The sequence below is a fragment of the Phyllostomus discolor genome, chromosome 5, assembly GCF_004126475.2.
Source record: "Phyllostomus discolor isolate MPI-MPIP mPhyDis1 chromosome 5, mPhyDis1.pri.v3, whole genome shotgun sequence".
NCBI classification, from domain to species: domain Eukaryota; kingdom Metazoa; phylum Chordata; class Mammalia; order Chiroptera; family Phyllostomidae; genus Phyllostomus; species Phyllostomus discolor.
Window position 1 is genome coordinate 63781305 of NC_040907.2, and position 14609 is coordinate 63795913.

A 14609-nucleotide genomic window follows, 5' to 3' on the forward strand; every position below is an offset into this window, starting at 1 on the left:
TGGGCTCATCAAGTAAGTATCACCTGTACCTTTCGTATCCCCACCAACCACCCTGCAGCTCTTAGTCGCTTGTGTACTCCTTGTGGAGTTTGCAGGTGCAGAGTTGCTCCCAAGTGAAGTAGGTGTCCTTTAAAAGGAAGGAAGAATGATGGAATTGGAATGGCCAAAAGATTTTTTTAAGGTAGAGATATACATTTTGAGTTAAGATGACTGTTTGAATATGGTCATCCAATCCCACTTCCTTGGGGGAGGGGGGACCTAAGCCCACAGGGAGGAGGAGATGACAGCTACAATATTTTGGGAGCTGGAAAGCACAAGTATGACAGGTACGCGCCCCAGCTCCGACAGTGGGGAAAGCTGAGAACTCAGTTTAAACTACACACCTGGAGAGGTTCTGGAGCTGCAAAAGGTGACTGAGAAAATGGGATTCAAGGCGGGTGGAGTGGGTTTCTGAAAATAAGGGGGAATTAGTGAAAGCTGCTTGAAAAGCAGTTAGATCGCTATATGTTTTTCCTCCAGTGTTGTGTCTCTAGGCAGCTGCGCCTTTCCCACCTAGGCTGAAGTTTTAGGTTTAATTCTCTGAAGGGAGTAAAATCTCTAGAAGTGCTTGGATACTGCACCTAAAAGGGGAACTAAGGGACCTTGTGCCTGACCACAGATACCGACATCAGGGCTCTCCACAAACCATACACCAGATTACTCTGTACTGCAATTCAAAGTCAAGAGCCTGACCCACTCAGAGCTTTCTCCCTTTTTACTTCTTATCTTTTTAAGTCATAGACAGCAAACAAGAAAACCCAATAATATAAAAGGAAGAGACCTAAACAACAACCATTAAAAAATGAATATGGGAGAAACAGGCACTGCAGGGTGAACACTTTTTAAAAACTCTCAGAAATACTCCCAAAACTTTAAGAGAAAATATAGCCTCTATAGGATGTAACAACAAAAAATGGGAGTGGATGGATCAATTGAGTTCTTGGAAAATAGAAAGAAGATAGCAAAAATGAGAGGGAATTAAAGACAATTTGAGGAAAATAGAGCAAAAATACTCTTCAATGAGAAAGAAAAGAAAATTGAAAGAGCAGTCCAGAAAGGAAGAAATCAATTAAATAATTCAAGAAAACTTTCAGGACTGAAAGACATAAGTTTTCAGAATGAGAGAGCAAAAAATAAACTTTAAAAGTTTCCAAAGAGAAAAAAGTCATGTAGGAGAATCAGAATGTCATCAGCTTTTTCAACATCAACACCTGAAGCTCAAAGACAATGAAGCAATGTATTTGAAATTCTGAAAGAATATAAGTCCACATAAAATCCTGCCAAAATATCAGTCAAGTGGAAAGGCATGCAAGTTTTCAAAGTATTACCTATTATACATGCTTTCTTAAGAAACTACTAGAGAATGTGTTTCACCAAAACAAAAAATGAAAGAGGAATAAAAGAGTCCCAGGAAATAGATTTAAAACAGGAGAAAGATATAAATAACCACCCAACCCCTACCCACCCAAAAATGATGGTAAATCCCATAACTGCTAAGCATCACAGAACATCAAGGTCAGATTAAACCATACTAGAGAATTTGTAAATAACATGTAGAGCCACTTGCCTGTAGTCACCTCTCTCCAGAGCAAACAGATAGTCAAGATGAAAGTCAGGGAAAACATCTTTTTATTACTGAGATATACAATAATGGTGGTGTAGCAACGAGACTGATTGATAAACTCAATAAAATAGTACATTCTTAAATGAATGGTGTCACTAAATCTAATTGTCTTGTAACCAACAAGGAAAGAGACTTCTGATTCCTATAGTGTCAGACTACTCTGTAATACGGAAGAAAACACATATCTCCCTGCGCTGGAGATTCCCAAGACTTCTCCCAAGTTCAGTAATTCACTAGAAGGACTCACAAGACTCAGCAAAAACTGTACTCACAGGTAAGATTTATTACAGCAGAAGGATACAAAGCAAAATTGGCAACGGGAAAAGACACATGGGCAAAGGCTGGAGGAAACCAAGCAGAAGCTTCTAAGAGTTCACTCCCTATGGAGTCACATAGGACAGGCTTAATTACTGCAGCATGAAATTTTGACCCGTGAAATGTTGTCCACCATGGAAACTCATTAGAGACTAAGGAAATGGTAGAAACCAACCAAAATCCAAGTTCCCTGAGGCCAGCCAAGGGCCAACCTTGCAAACAGGCCTTTCTGAGGGTGGCACTCTCAGGCCTGTTACTCTCTTTTCTACATACTACCCAAATGAGGAATTGCCATGTGCCTGTCTATGCATGGGACACCTGTATGCTGTGGGTGCACGAAAAGCTGGTACAGTGTTTGCCTCTGAGGAGAGAAAACTGTGTACCTGAGAGATAATGGATTAAGGCAGACTTGCTTCTCACTGTTTACTCTCTTGCTCCTTTTGAAACTCATATATACACATCATCAGAGCAATATTTAAAGAACTATAACTTTGCATACCTTTACTCAAAGTTTTCTTGTTTCTGTAGATGTGAGCAGAACAAAATACTCCAACCTGCCGCAAACTGTTTCTTAAAGTAAAAAACTCCTCCAAGGGCATGTATAGGTCTGTCTTGAATGTGCAGCTCACAAAATTTAACATCCAAAGCCTCAAGCAGTATTTCCTGTAGTCTTTAATTAGTATGCGGTGAAAAAACAAAGACTTGAATACTTGCAATAAAATTGCTTTGAAACCTATAAGTAGCCTAGTTACCAGTAACACATTCAGATGATGAGAACACTCAGATTGTTTCATGTGGTTTATTGTAATCTTCTACTTTCCTGAACTCCAATCTTCCCCTCCCCTTAATACAAGTAGTAACTCTGTGGTTTTCAAACCTTAGCCTTGATAATAATTACCTACCAGGCTCAAAATGCAGAGTCCTAGGCCATCCCCGCAGAGATTCTGATTCACTGGGTCTGTATGGGACCAGGAATGGCAATTTGAAACAAGAGCCCCAGGTAATGGTCCTGCAGGTGGTTGTGGTGTGTAAGGGGAGAACACCGCCATAATTAATGCTTTCATAGTCTTTCTAAAGTACAAGGTATTTTTGTTTGTTTGTTTATTGTTTGCTAGTTTTTATTCTTTTTTACATCCTACCACCTTTTCAAAATTCTTTCCCTATTTAGTACAGCAGAGTTTCTTAAACATATAGAAGTTCAGAATTCCTTCTGAGGACCTAAAAATAGCTATGAACACCATCTCTAGAAAAGTGCATACACATATGCAAATTTTGTAAATAGTCTTTAAGTTTCTCTATGGACTACTAGAGTATTTGATCTTAGGCACAACTCTAAGAAGTGATCGTTGACAGAGATCTCAAGTGGCATTCATATTTATTTTACTGCCACAGTTCACTCATGCCAGATTTCTTCCAAAACTTCCGAGGTTCGGCTCCTTCTTGTTCTTCTTGCCCACTGCTATCTTATTCCCGCTGCTAACATGTAAAAGTATCACATTTTCTAAACCAAAAATCAGGATTCCATGTAAGTTATGATGCCCAGTACAGATGACAGAAAACTCCATTTGGCTTGAGTGAAAAAGAGGGAATTTATTAGGTTAAGAAACTAAAAGTTCATGTATAAATCTTCAGGACCCAGTGACTCCAATAATATCCCCAGTCCTCAGTCTCATTCTCCACTTCTCGTCGCTGCTTCTCTCGGAATTGGCTCCATTGTCAGGTAGGCTTTCCCCTTACAGTAAAATGATTGCCAAGGGCCCTGGCTTCCCGGCATCTCTAGAGGAGCCCCTAACCTGTGCTGCCTCAGGGCACAGGTGCGTGGAAGTTCACACACTTGAAGACTAAAGACTTTAAAGCTATAACCAAGCCAAGGAACTATGCTCTACCTTGAAAAATATGGCTTATAATGACTAAATAAATACATCTACGTATGTGAGTGTGTGTTTTGTAAACCTATTGTTTTTATGACTGAAAATCAATGAACTGTTAAGGTGATAACATTTACTTATTATTACATAGACATTGATGGTTTTTAAATTTTTTTTACTTATTCCATAAGATTTATTTTCATGTCTTTGGTTCAATAAAGTCACTAATTATACTATAATAATCAAGATTTTCACACTATTTTTATTCTCTTGAGAGTAATGATCTTAAGAATTCAAAAGTAAGCCCTGGCTGGCGTAGCTCAGTGGATTGAGCTCGGGTTCAATTCCCAGCCAGGGTACATTCCTGGGTTGCAGGCCATAACCCCCAGCAACCACACATTGATGTTTCTCTCTCTCTCTCTCTGTCTATTTCCCTCCCTTCCCTCTCTACAAAAATAAACAAAAAAAAAAGAATTCAAAAGTAAAGTGTAGTTAGCTGTATTTTTAAATGTAGTTGTGTTTAAAACATGAAATTTTAATACATTTCACTTAAAAAGTAGATTAAAGTAAATGTAAAACAAAGTGTTTAAGTTTCTAAAAGGTTATTTTTATCCTAGAATAGGCAACATATGAAATAATTCATGATTATACCTTTTTTTATTGCAGTTTTAGGTTCACAGCAAAATTGCCGGCATCCCACACAGGAGCAGTACCCGTGTTACAATGAACCTACATTGGCGCATCACCATCACCCGGAGTCCACAGTTTTCACTGGGGTTCATTCTTGGTGTGTGCATTTCAGGGATTTTAGCAAATGTAGAATGACATGTACCCACCACCGTAAAATCAGACAGAATCGTTTCACTGCCCTAACAGTGTTCTGTGCTCTGCCCAGCCATCCCTCCACCCCCGCACTGCTGGCAACCACTCATCTTCTCAGCGTCTCCATAGTGTTGCCTTTTCCAGAATTTCACATGGTTGGAATCATACCGTACAGAGCCTATTCAGACTGGCTTTTTTCACTCAGCGAAATGCATTTAAATTTCCTCCATGTCTTTTCATGGCTTGATAGCTCATTTGTTTTTAGTGCTGAATAACATTGATTGTCTGGATGTACCACAGTTTATCCATTCACTTACTGAAGGACATATTAATTGCTTTCAACTTGGCAATTATGAACAAAGCTTCCATAACCATTCTTGTGCAAATTGTCTTGTTATTACATTTTTAAACAAAGCATAAATTTAAATTTATTTTTGGCAATAGTTAATCTAATTAACTATTTTTATTAAAAAGAGCCATGCAAAATTCCAGCATTGTGTATCCTATAGTAGCATGCCACAGAGCAAAACACACACAAAAAAATTACAGTAGCAACATAAAACATCAACCATCTGGGGTTCAATTGAACAAAAATATGTGCAAGGTGCAAGACCTCTGTTTAGAAAAGTACAAAAATTATTGAGAGAAATGTTAAAAGACTTAAGTAAATTGAAGGAGACAGAAATAAAGAGCATCCATATCAGAAAGGAAGAAGCAAAGTTGTCTCCGTTAGCAGAGGACATGATCGCACACACAGGAAACCCTGGAGGTCCAAAAGAGCTGTTAGAGCTAATACACAAATTCACTAAAGTCGTAGGATCCAAAAATCACCACACAAACATCAGCTGCATTTCTATACACTCACATTTTCTTTTTAAAAATCAGAATTTATTGGCTATGACACACTTAAGGACATTCTTTTCCAAGTCTCAGGTTGTTGGAAAACCATAAAGTAGATAGAATAATATTTTTTCACATCAGCAAATATCCAGTTAAATAGTATTTGTGAGCTCCCATTAAAATATAAATCTAATCCTGGCTGGTGTAGCTCAGTGGATTGAGTGCGGGCTGTGAACGGAAGGGTCGCCAGTTCGGTTCCCGGTCAGGGCACATGCCTGGGTGCAGGTCAGGTCCTCAGTGAGTGCTACATGAAAGGCAACCACACATTGATGTTTCTCTCCCTCTCTTTCTCCCTCCCTTCTCCTCTCTCTAAAAATAAATAATTAAAAATCTTTTTAAAATAAAAATAATAAATAAATCTAAAATGAGTTGACCAATGGTCTAAACTTGTGGAGTACAGTTTCCTACACAGCACTGCATTTTACTACAGGAATGCGAAGTGAGAGCATCAACTGTTTCTACCAAATCCTCAGGCTTGTGGACTAGATTCCGCTGCTCATCAATACCAGTGTAGTCTCGAAGAAAAGAACATTTTGAAAGTGATTTGTCTTTAGAAATTCTCTTGATGACTATAATGGAAATTGAATACTATAGACCTCATGAAATAATAAAAATTAAGATACCAATATTGTAACATATACTGGGTACATACATAGGTTCAAGGTCATGACTAACTGCACGTTTGTACATGACAAATGTTACAATGCAAATTCTTTTCCCAGAACTAAAATATTATCAAAAAAGATCTTGTTTCAATTCTCTCAGGAAAAAACAATACTTTTTAACTAGAAACACAAATAATATGTTTCTGCTTTTCATAGATTTGATTCAAGCTTAGTTTGAAATATTGTTTCTCATAGGGAGTCGGGTTATGTTTCTCATCTTGAAGTCCCCTTTGTACTTTTTGCTATTACCATTCTTTCATTCTTTCAGGCTCAGAACTTTGAGAGGAGCTTGTTTGTTTTTGTTTTGGAACATTTCCTCTTTATTACCTGCTACCAATTCAAATCCTTGTTCTTAAATCGTAGATCTTGGATGATTCTCAGCTCCGTTTTACAGGTAATAAGGCTAAGGCACATAGGTTGACTTTCCCAAGATGTCACAGATAACATAACTAAGGCACGTGGGTTGACTTGCCCTGGAAGCCCTTTCCTTAGAAGGAGCGAAGCCAGCATTCAAGGCCTGGCTGTGCCACCCCCGCCCCACTGCAGCGAGTTCCTGTGCCACATCCTGCTGCCTCCCAACTTTCCAGCTGCAGCAGCCATTCTCCTGTCTTCCTCCTGAAGTCCACCCAGACCCACCTGTCAGATATCCTGCACCCTCTCGTCATTTTCCTGCTCCAGAGCAGCCGGAACTCCTGCATCAAGTCCGTATTCTTCTGCCTGACTACCAAATTTCTCCATGATCTGGCCTAACCTGGATTAGCCAATCTTTTCTCCGCGTCTGCCCTTCTGTCCAGCCAGGTGGCAGCCTTCTGTCCTGCCTATGGGTCTTTGCTTACAGGACGCCCTCTCCAGTCAGCCTCCTGTTCTCACCCTAGTTCCTGTCATCTTTGCTCCCTCTTCTCTGCTGCTCTCAGGCATCAAGGCATCACCACCCAGTTTCAGAGACTCATCTGATTGCTAATTGTTTATGTGTCAGTCTTAGCTCACGCTCCGCCCCCCGCCCCCCCCCCCCCCCCCCCCCCCGCCCCAAAGATGCTCAGAGCCCGGAGAGCAGTGGTTGGCAAAGTGTGGTATCCAATCAGCACCACCTGGGAACTAGTTGGAAATGCACATTCTCGGACCTCACCCTAGCTCTGCTGAATTAAGATCTCTCTCGACTTCAGCATGTGTAGGAATCACTGGCAGAACTTGTTAAACAGATTGCTCGGGCACCCTTAGAATTTGTGATTCAGTAGGTCCAGGATGGGCCACCTCTGGATGAAATCAAAGGACCTGAATTCTAGTCCTAGGTTCATGTCTTTATTGCTGTTTAATCCTAGCAATATTGTTTGGTTAACGAAAAGTAAAAAGATGGTAAGAAATTGGCCTTTCAGATTATGCAGCAGAAATCTGGATTCACTCTGCAGGAGACAGCGAAGACTGACTAACACTCACTGCACCTTTAGCTCGGTAGCTACTGGACATTCGGAATTCCAATTTTTTTCACATACACCGCAGATTTTTCCAGTCATCTAAAAAGAATGTTGGCTCTTTATTTTTAAAAGAGGACAAAAAATATAATTATGTATTTTTAGTAAGTAGACAGACATAAAAATGATAATATGTAATCATAATGTTAGTGGTAATAGTAAAGGAAGAATTAGCTTGCATGTTTTCCCGTAATAAAAAGTGTTCAGTGCCATAATCATAGATTGTTAACTTGAGACCATTTTTCTCATGCTCAAACAGAACATTGGACTCTATAATAAAGAAGCAAAAAAATTCAAGTAGAAAATTTGGATTCTAATATCCCCTATTTTGTCTGTATTATGTTAACATATATTGGCTATTATAAAATGCTTTCACTGATTAAAAAATAAAATTTGAAAAACACGGCCATAGGGCACCCCTCTACCTTGACCAACCATCTTTTAATTCATGCTTTTGCTGCATGGTCTTTTGCTCTAAAAAACTGGCAGACAGCGTTGGACAGAGGTACGGCCTGAGCTCCGCTTCCTTTGCTGCCCCTGGAAGAACCTGCTTTTCCTGCCGCTGCCGCTCTGGGCGCACGTTGGTGGCTGTGGGGACCGCTGTGGGCGTGGCTTCTGCTGCTGCCCGAGTCGCAGCTCCGGGTGTCGCTGTGGTTGCCACTGGTTGGGCTGCTCCTGATACTCCTGCCTTTACCACTCACGTTGCCCTCCGCATCTTTTCTTTTTGAATTCTCAAACATCCAGAATAAATTTCAAAACACAAAAGGACACAAAAACTTTTGTATAGAATTTGCAGAACGACCTCGAACAGTCTACAAATGTTTCTCTGGCAGTTGGGGAGAGGGGTGCTGTTTTTAAAGCTTTGAGAGTGTAATCTCTTATTTTTAATGAAGATACACTTTTCAAAATAATTGAGTTTTTACCTGATATAACATCAAAACTTCAGAAGACAGCTTATTTGTAATTTATGGTTTGCCTTTACTAGGCAATAAAAATATTTTACAGTGCTATAACATTGTTTTGGTTTCAAAACCAATTTAAATATTTGAAAATTGTGAGTAAAATAATAAGTTATCCAATTCTGGTTCACAGCTTTTTTTTTCTTTCTCATATCCCTTTCCAGTGTAAGGAAAAAAAGTGCCAGGACAACTGTAATAGCAAAGAGAGAGAGAAAGAGGGGCGGGGGAGGAAGAGAGGGGAAGGAAGGGAAGGAAGGGAAGGGAGGGGAGGGGAGGGAAGGGAAGGGAAGGGAGAAAAAGACATATATGTACGGTTACTTCCATTTTTCTTCCTTCCTGTCTCATCTGTGGAACTAACCACATCCTAGTCAGGAGAGGCCTAGCCCTGGTTGGGTGGCTCAGTTGCTTCGAGCATCATCCAGTGCACCAAAAATGTTGGGAGTTTGATTCCCAGTCAGGGTATATGGGAGGCAATTAATTGATGTTTTTCCTCACATCAGTGTTTCTCTTTCCTCCTTTCTCTCTAAAATCAATAAATGTATCCTATGGAGAGGAGTTTTTTTTTAAGAGAGAGAGAAAAAGAGACCCAAAAGCTTAGGAAAACCTACCTAGCACACTAAGGAATCCAGCTGCAGTGTTCATGGTCAAGATCCTGACTCCAGTGTTCATGGTCAAGGTCCTGGGAACATGGACAATGCAATGGGCCATGCCAAATGGCAGAAGGAGGCGGAGGCTGGAGGAACCCTCTGAGGTGGTGGTGAAGGGCATGTCTGCCCTCAGTCAAGCCCATGCCCAGGACCCCCAGTGGCTCTGGCTGCTTTAGGGAGAGGGGGCATGAGAAAGGGAAACATCACATTTAAGCAAAAGGGAAAGCAATAGTGGCCTTCCCCTCCAGGCTGACTTTTCCTCTCATGGCCAAAAGAGGCTTCCTATCGCCTACCACCTATCACCCCATCCACCCCGCCTCCAGGTGAACGTCAGCTACAGTTTTCTGGGGAGAAGAAACAGGTGGTATAAACAGGATGGCAGAAACACCCCAAATGAGTGTCTACATCACATTTCTTTTTTTTTTTTTTAAGATTTTATTTATTTATTTTTAGAGAGGGAAGGGAGGGAGAAAGAGAGAGAGAGAGAAACATCAATGTGCGGTTGCTGGGGGTCATGGCCTGCAACCCAGGCATGTACCCTGACTGGGAATCGAACCTGCAACACTTTGGTTCACAGCCCGCGCTCAATCCACTGAGCTACTCCAGTCAGGTACATCACATTTCTCACCTCTCAGCCTCCACACTATGTTTACAGAGAAGAAATAGGCTAAGACTCATATTCAGGGGAAAGTAAGTTGTAAATGTGTGTTCAGAGGGGACAGTGAAGTTAGGGAAAACGGCAGCTGTTATCCTTAGCCATCCAGGTACCAGCTAAATGGTCAGGGCTTCTCATCCTTCTGCCCCTCCAGCTGCCACTTGCCCCTCACCCGTCCCCAGTAAGGGGGGCAAGGGGGTGTCCTTAGCTGGGGCAGCTCAGGTGAGGGGAGTGGGAACCTGGGTTGACCTCATATTTCCTCCTGCTCTCAGGAAGGAAGAACTGCTAATATCCTCCACCACTGCCCCTTGATCCTGCTTTGCTGGTTGGTTATTTTTTTAATTTAAATCATATGACTTTTAAAAATTTTAATTGTAGTTAAAAACATGTAACAAAATGTGCCATCTAAACCATTGCTAAGTGTGCAGCTCAGCTGTGAGTGTCGAGTGTATTCGTACTGTTGTGCGACCCATCTGCAGAATTTGTTTATTTCTGAAACTCTGTACTCCTTCAGCAATATCCCTTTGTCCCCCCGGCAACCACCATTCCGCTTTTGGTTTCTATGGATTTGACTACTTAGATACCTCAAAAAAGATGAGTCATACAGTAAAAAAAAATAACAGAAATGCCCTGAGCTGTTCTGGCATGCAGGAGACACAATAGTAGCGGCTCTCGCTCTCCATTCCCAAACCCGGTGGTGCATGTCTTGCCCAGGTGACCCTAGCAAGGGCTCGCTTTCTTCAGCCATGGAAGATGGGTTCCCTGCAGAATTAGAATTCACTTGAGAAATATGACCTACCTTAGATTTGTGGGATGATTTGAGTTTTAATTGATAGGTCCCTGGTGTGTTTGAACTAAAGGAAATAAACTAGTAAGACTAAAATGACACTGCTGTCATTTTAAGTGGAGAGAGAGCCCACGATATCACAGATCAGGTAAAATTTTAAAAATAATGTCTACTCTATGGTCAAAACTGAAGCTTCATTACATACCATGTAACAAAAAACTAAAATTGGATGTAATGGGAAACCATTAAAATGATGATTTGAAGAATTCTGAAGTCAGGCTGACTCATTTTGGAAAGAATAGGAATGGGGCAAAATTTTTAAAATGCAGAATGTTGGCCTCATTTAGCACAGATTTATTTAATAGAGTTCAGTTGGTTGTCCTTGCAAGGTAGGTACCTTACCATGTGGCGATTGTTTGCAGAATTAGAAACTCAAGCCCTGGCTGGCATAGCTCAGTGGATTGAGCGTGGGCTGCGAACCAAAGTGTCGCAGGTTTGATTCCCAGTCAGGGCACATGCCTGGGTTGCAGGCCATGACCCCCAGCAACCACACATTGGTGTCTCTCTCTCTCTCTCTCTCTCTCTCCCCTTCCCTCCCTCCCTCCATTCCCTCTCTAAAAATAAATAAATAAAATCTTAAAAAAAAAAGAATTAGAAACTCAGGATATAAGGCCTGTTTAAATTACATATCAAATTATTAGTATAGCCAAATGACTAAATGCCTCTTTAATACAGAGTAAAAAGTTTGACATTTTTAATTACTAATAATATATTTGTGGTCATTATATCATTAATAACAAGTATATAAATAATTATTTTAATTGCCACGTTGCTGTTTACAAGACATTTTAATATATATCCTCTCATCAAAATATGTCCAGTGAATAACTGTAGATTTAGATTCTATCCAGTGTATTCCGAATGTATTTCTGAAGCCCAGTGCTTGAATTTGGTGGCATGATTATCACCAACTCTAGTCCTTTGCTTCTGCAAAGACACCAGCGAATCCCCTATTTGCCCTGGTTACCACTGCCCCCGAGGCTGCTTTTGCTCATTTGACTCTGTGCGCGTCACTGCTGAGCCTGCTTTCGCCCTCCGGACAGCACAGCTGTTACTGCAGTCTCTTTTCCTTTCCATTCATTATTGTATTTGCTTAAGAGTGGACCTCCAGCCTGAACCATCCCTTCCATGGAGAGAAGGAGCCCTCACTGTTTGCATTGGGCTCGCTGCCTTGCTTGTGAATAACTTACCCAGTTCTGAGTTTCACCTGTGTTGTGTTTTGCTTAAAGTGTGTGCATCACGTGGCACCCAGCCAGCCTGGCTGTCATATCTGTTCCTGGTGAGGAGGAAAGGGGGCTTATGACCTACAACTAAAAAGGGGGCTTGAAGATCGTCTCCCTGCACCAGCTCCACAGCAAGACCCACTGGCCACCAGGGTCCCTGAGAGATCATCCCAGACTGGGTAGGACACAATTTGAAAACCTCTGATCTCATGCATATGGCACTGGTTCAGGAGAGAGGGCACCACTGCCATGCCCCCTGTGGTGCTGACCCAGGGAAGGTGCTGGGGAGCTGAGCGCTGACTGGGAGGCTGTTCACACACATGATCTTACTGGGCTTCATAAGCTTCTCTTGGCTGGGCTGACGTCCTTGATCTTGCCTACAATCATCCTGTTGTCCTTTTGGTGGAGAGGAATGTCAGCAAGTACAAGGCTGAGTTCACAACCATGTGGCTCTGCAGTTCAGCATCACATGCAACATATGGACAGAGTCCTCAGAATATGATTGTGTTCAAAATACTTTTAGGGGCATAATGGTCTCCAACTGTCCCACTGGTGAACTCAGATTTAACAGAGACCAAGAGGCAGGCACCATTAGGGCAGTCGGCTTTGGTGATGGTAGGAAGGGGGGTCTTCGGGCCAGTAGCCACCATGTTGTCAGCTGGGGGGCACTGAATCTGGGAACAGGACTGCGGGAAATGGCTAAGACATTTCTCAAATCAAAGCATTTGAAAAAATATATAACAAATTTTCCTAGCATTTATGAAGCATTTGTTTAATTCATTCTACCAATTTGTTTATTCATTCATCTTATAAATATTTATCAAATGTCTGCTTGGTGTCCGACCCTGTAGAAATGGGCTAAACTTTGACATAGCATTTAAAGAGCCAGAGAACATTTCCGTGATGTCACACCTGAAGACATGCTAGACCTTCACGTGCTATAATTTCTCACCAATTCCCCAACTCTTTTATTCCTGAAAACTACAAGCTTTCGGGAAAACCACCATGCCCAGGGCAGCAGTGGGATTGCCCTTTGGGAGGATCACCAGTGGCCCAGTGGTCACCACTGTCATTTTGAGACTGGCCTCTGATATGAACGAGAAGGGGCAGATCTAGTGTGGCATTTCTGCAGGCGGAGGTTGGCTGGGTCTCTCCCCGATGACAAAGGGAGAACCAAGGCCCTGGCGGGGTCACTCAGTTGGTTAGAGTGTCATTCAAATACATCAAGGTTGTGGTTTCAGTGTCTGGTCGGGGCACATACAAGAATCAACCAATGAGTTCATCAGTGGTAACTGGAACAACAAATCTCTCTCTTTCCCTCCCTCCCTCTCCCCACCTCCCTCCTCTCTCTCTCTATAAAATCAATAAATAAAAATTAAAAAAAAAAAAAAACGAGAACCAAGAAAGCCAATTTCAAATTGAGTAGGCAGGAACCAATGTGAAAGAGAAAATAATCTGGCAGTTTTTAAATAACCTCTAAAATATTTTGCACTGGAGAGAGAAACTAAACTAGTAAGATAAACACTTGGAATTCATTGAAGAGCTTCACGTTTGATGTGGCTGATTTCCTCTTCTGATGGAGTCAGAGGACAGAGAGCACCTCCTCTCCTCCCTCCCCTACCTTTCCCTCAGCACCACCTCCCAGGGCTTCTCAGGACTCCCTTCAGCAATGCAGCAGAGGGAGCCTCAGCCCTGCCTACACATTTGTGGGGAGTTCCCTCCCCCACCCCACATGAGCGCTCTGGAGAGGAGGGATCCAGTGGAAGGAGATCATGGGAAATAAGATCACAGGGTGTCTGTTCTCCCTAATCAAACAAAGTAAAGGGATCCAGAACTGTATTTAAAAGAGGACATGTCTTGCCTTACAAAGAGAGAAACCCTTAATCCTAGAAAATTCTGATAGTAATCCCGCTGGTGTTCTCACTGATTAGAAAAATAAAATCACTCATTTTGCTTCCAGGGAAGAATATGAACCATTGAGAAAACTGAGGATTTTTTCAGTCACAACATAAAGAAAGTGGAAGAAAAACGTTGAAAAGGAGCCAATATATTGATAACAAATGGTCTCTCTGTCTCATTTGTATCACTTAGCTCTTCTGACTCATTGACACTATAAAACACATCCTTCCTCAGTCAGTAATTTATTTTGGGAATATTCCAGCTCCCTCACTGTTGGAAGGTATCTGTGAAACGACCATAGACATCAAAGATTTACGGTTGAAATATAAGTGGTCCAGAGGAAAGGGAAAAGTTCAAAAGTGTGAGATCTCTAGTGATAAGCAACAAAGAAAATTGCCTACTAGGAAATCAACCAATCCCGTGTACACCTCTTATACATCTAAGAGCTTGAGCTGGATTCAATGGACATCCTGTGTTTCTTTACAACATGTGAACGAACAGCCTTTGGGAGTAGGTTTTGCACCCTGAATGCAGTGGCTCAGCAGGTTGGGTGCTGTCCTGCAAAGAGAAAGGCTGCTGGCTGACTCCAGGTGCAGGCACAGCCTGGGCTGCAGGTTTGGTCCCTGGTCAGCGCACATAGGAGAGGCAACTGACCGATGTTTCTCTCTCACACCAAT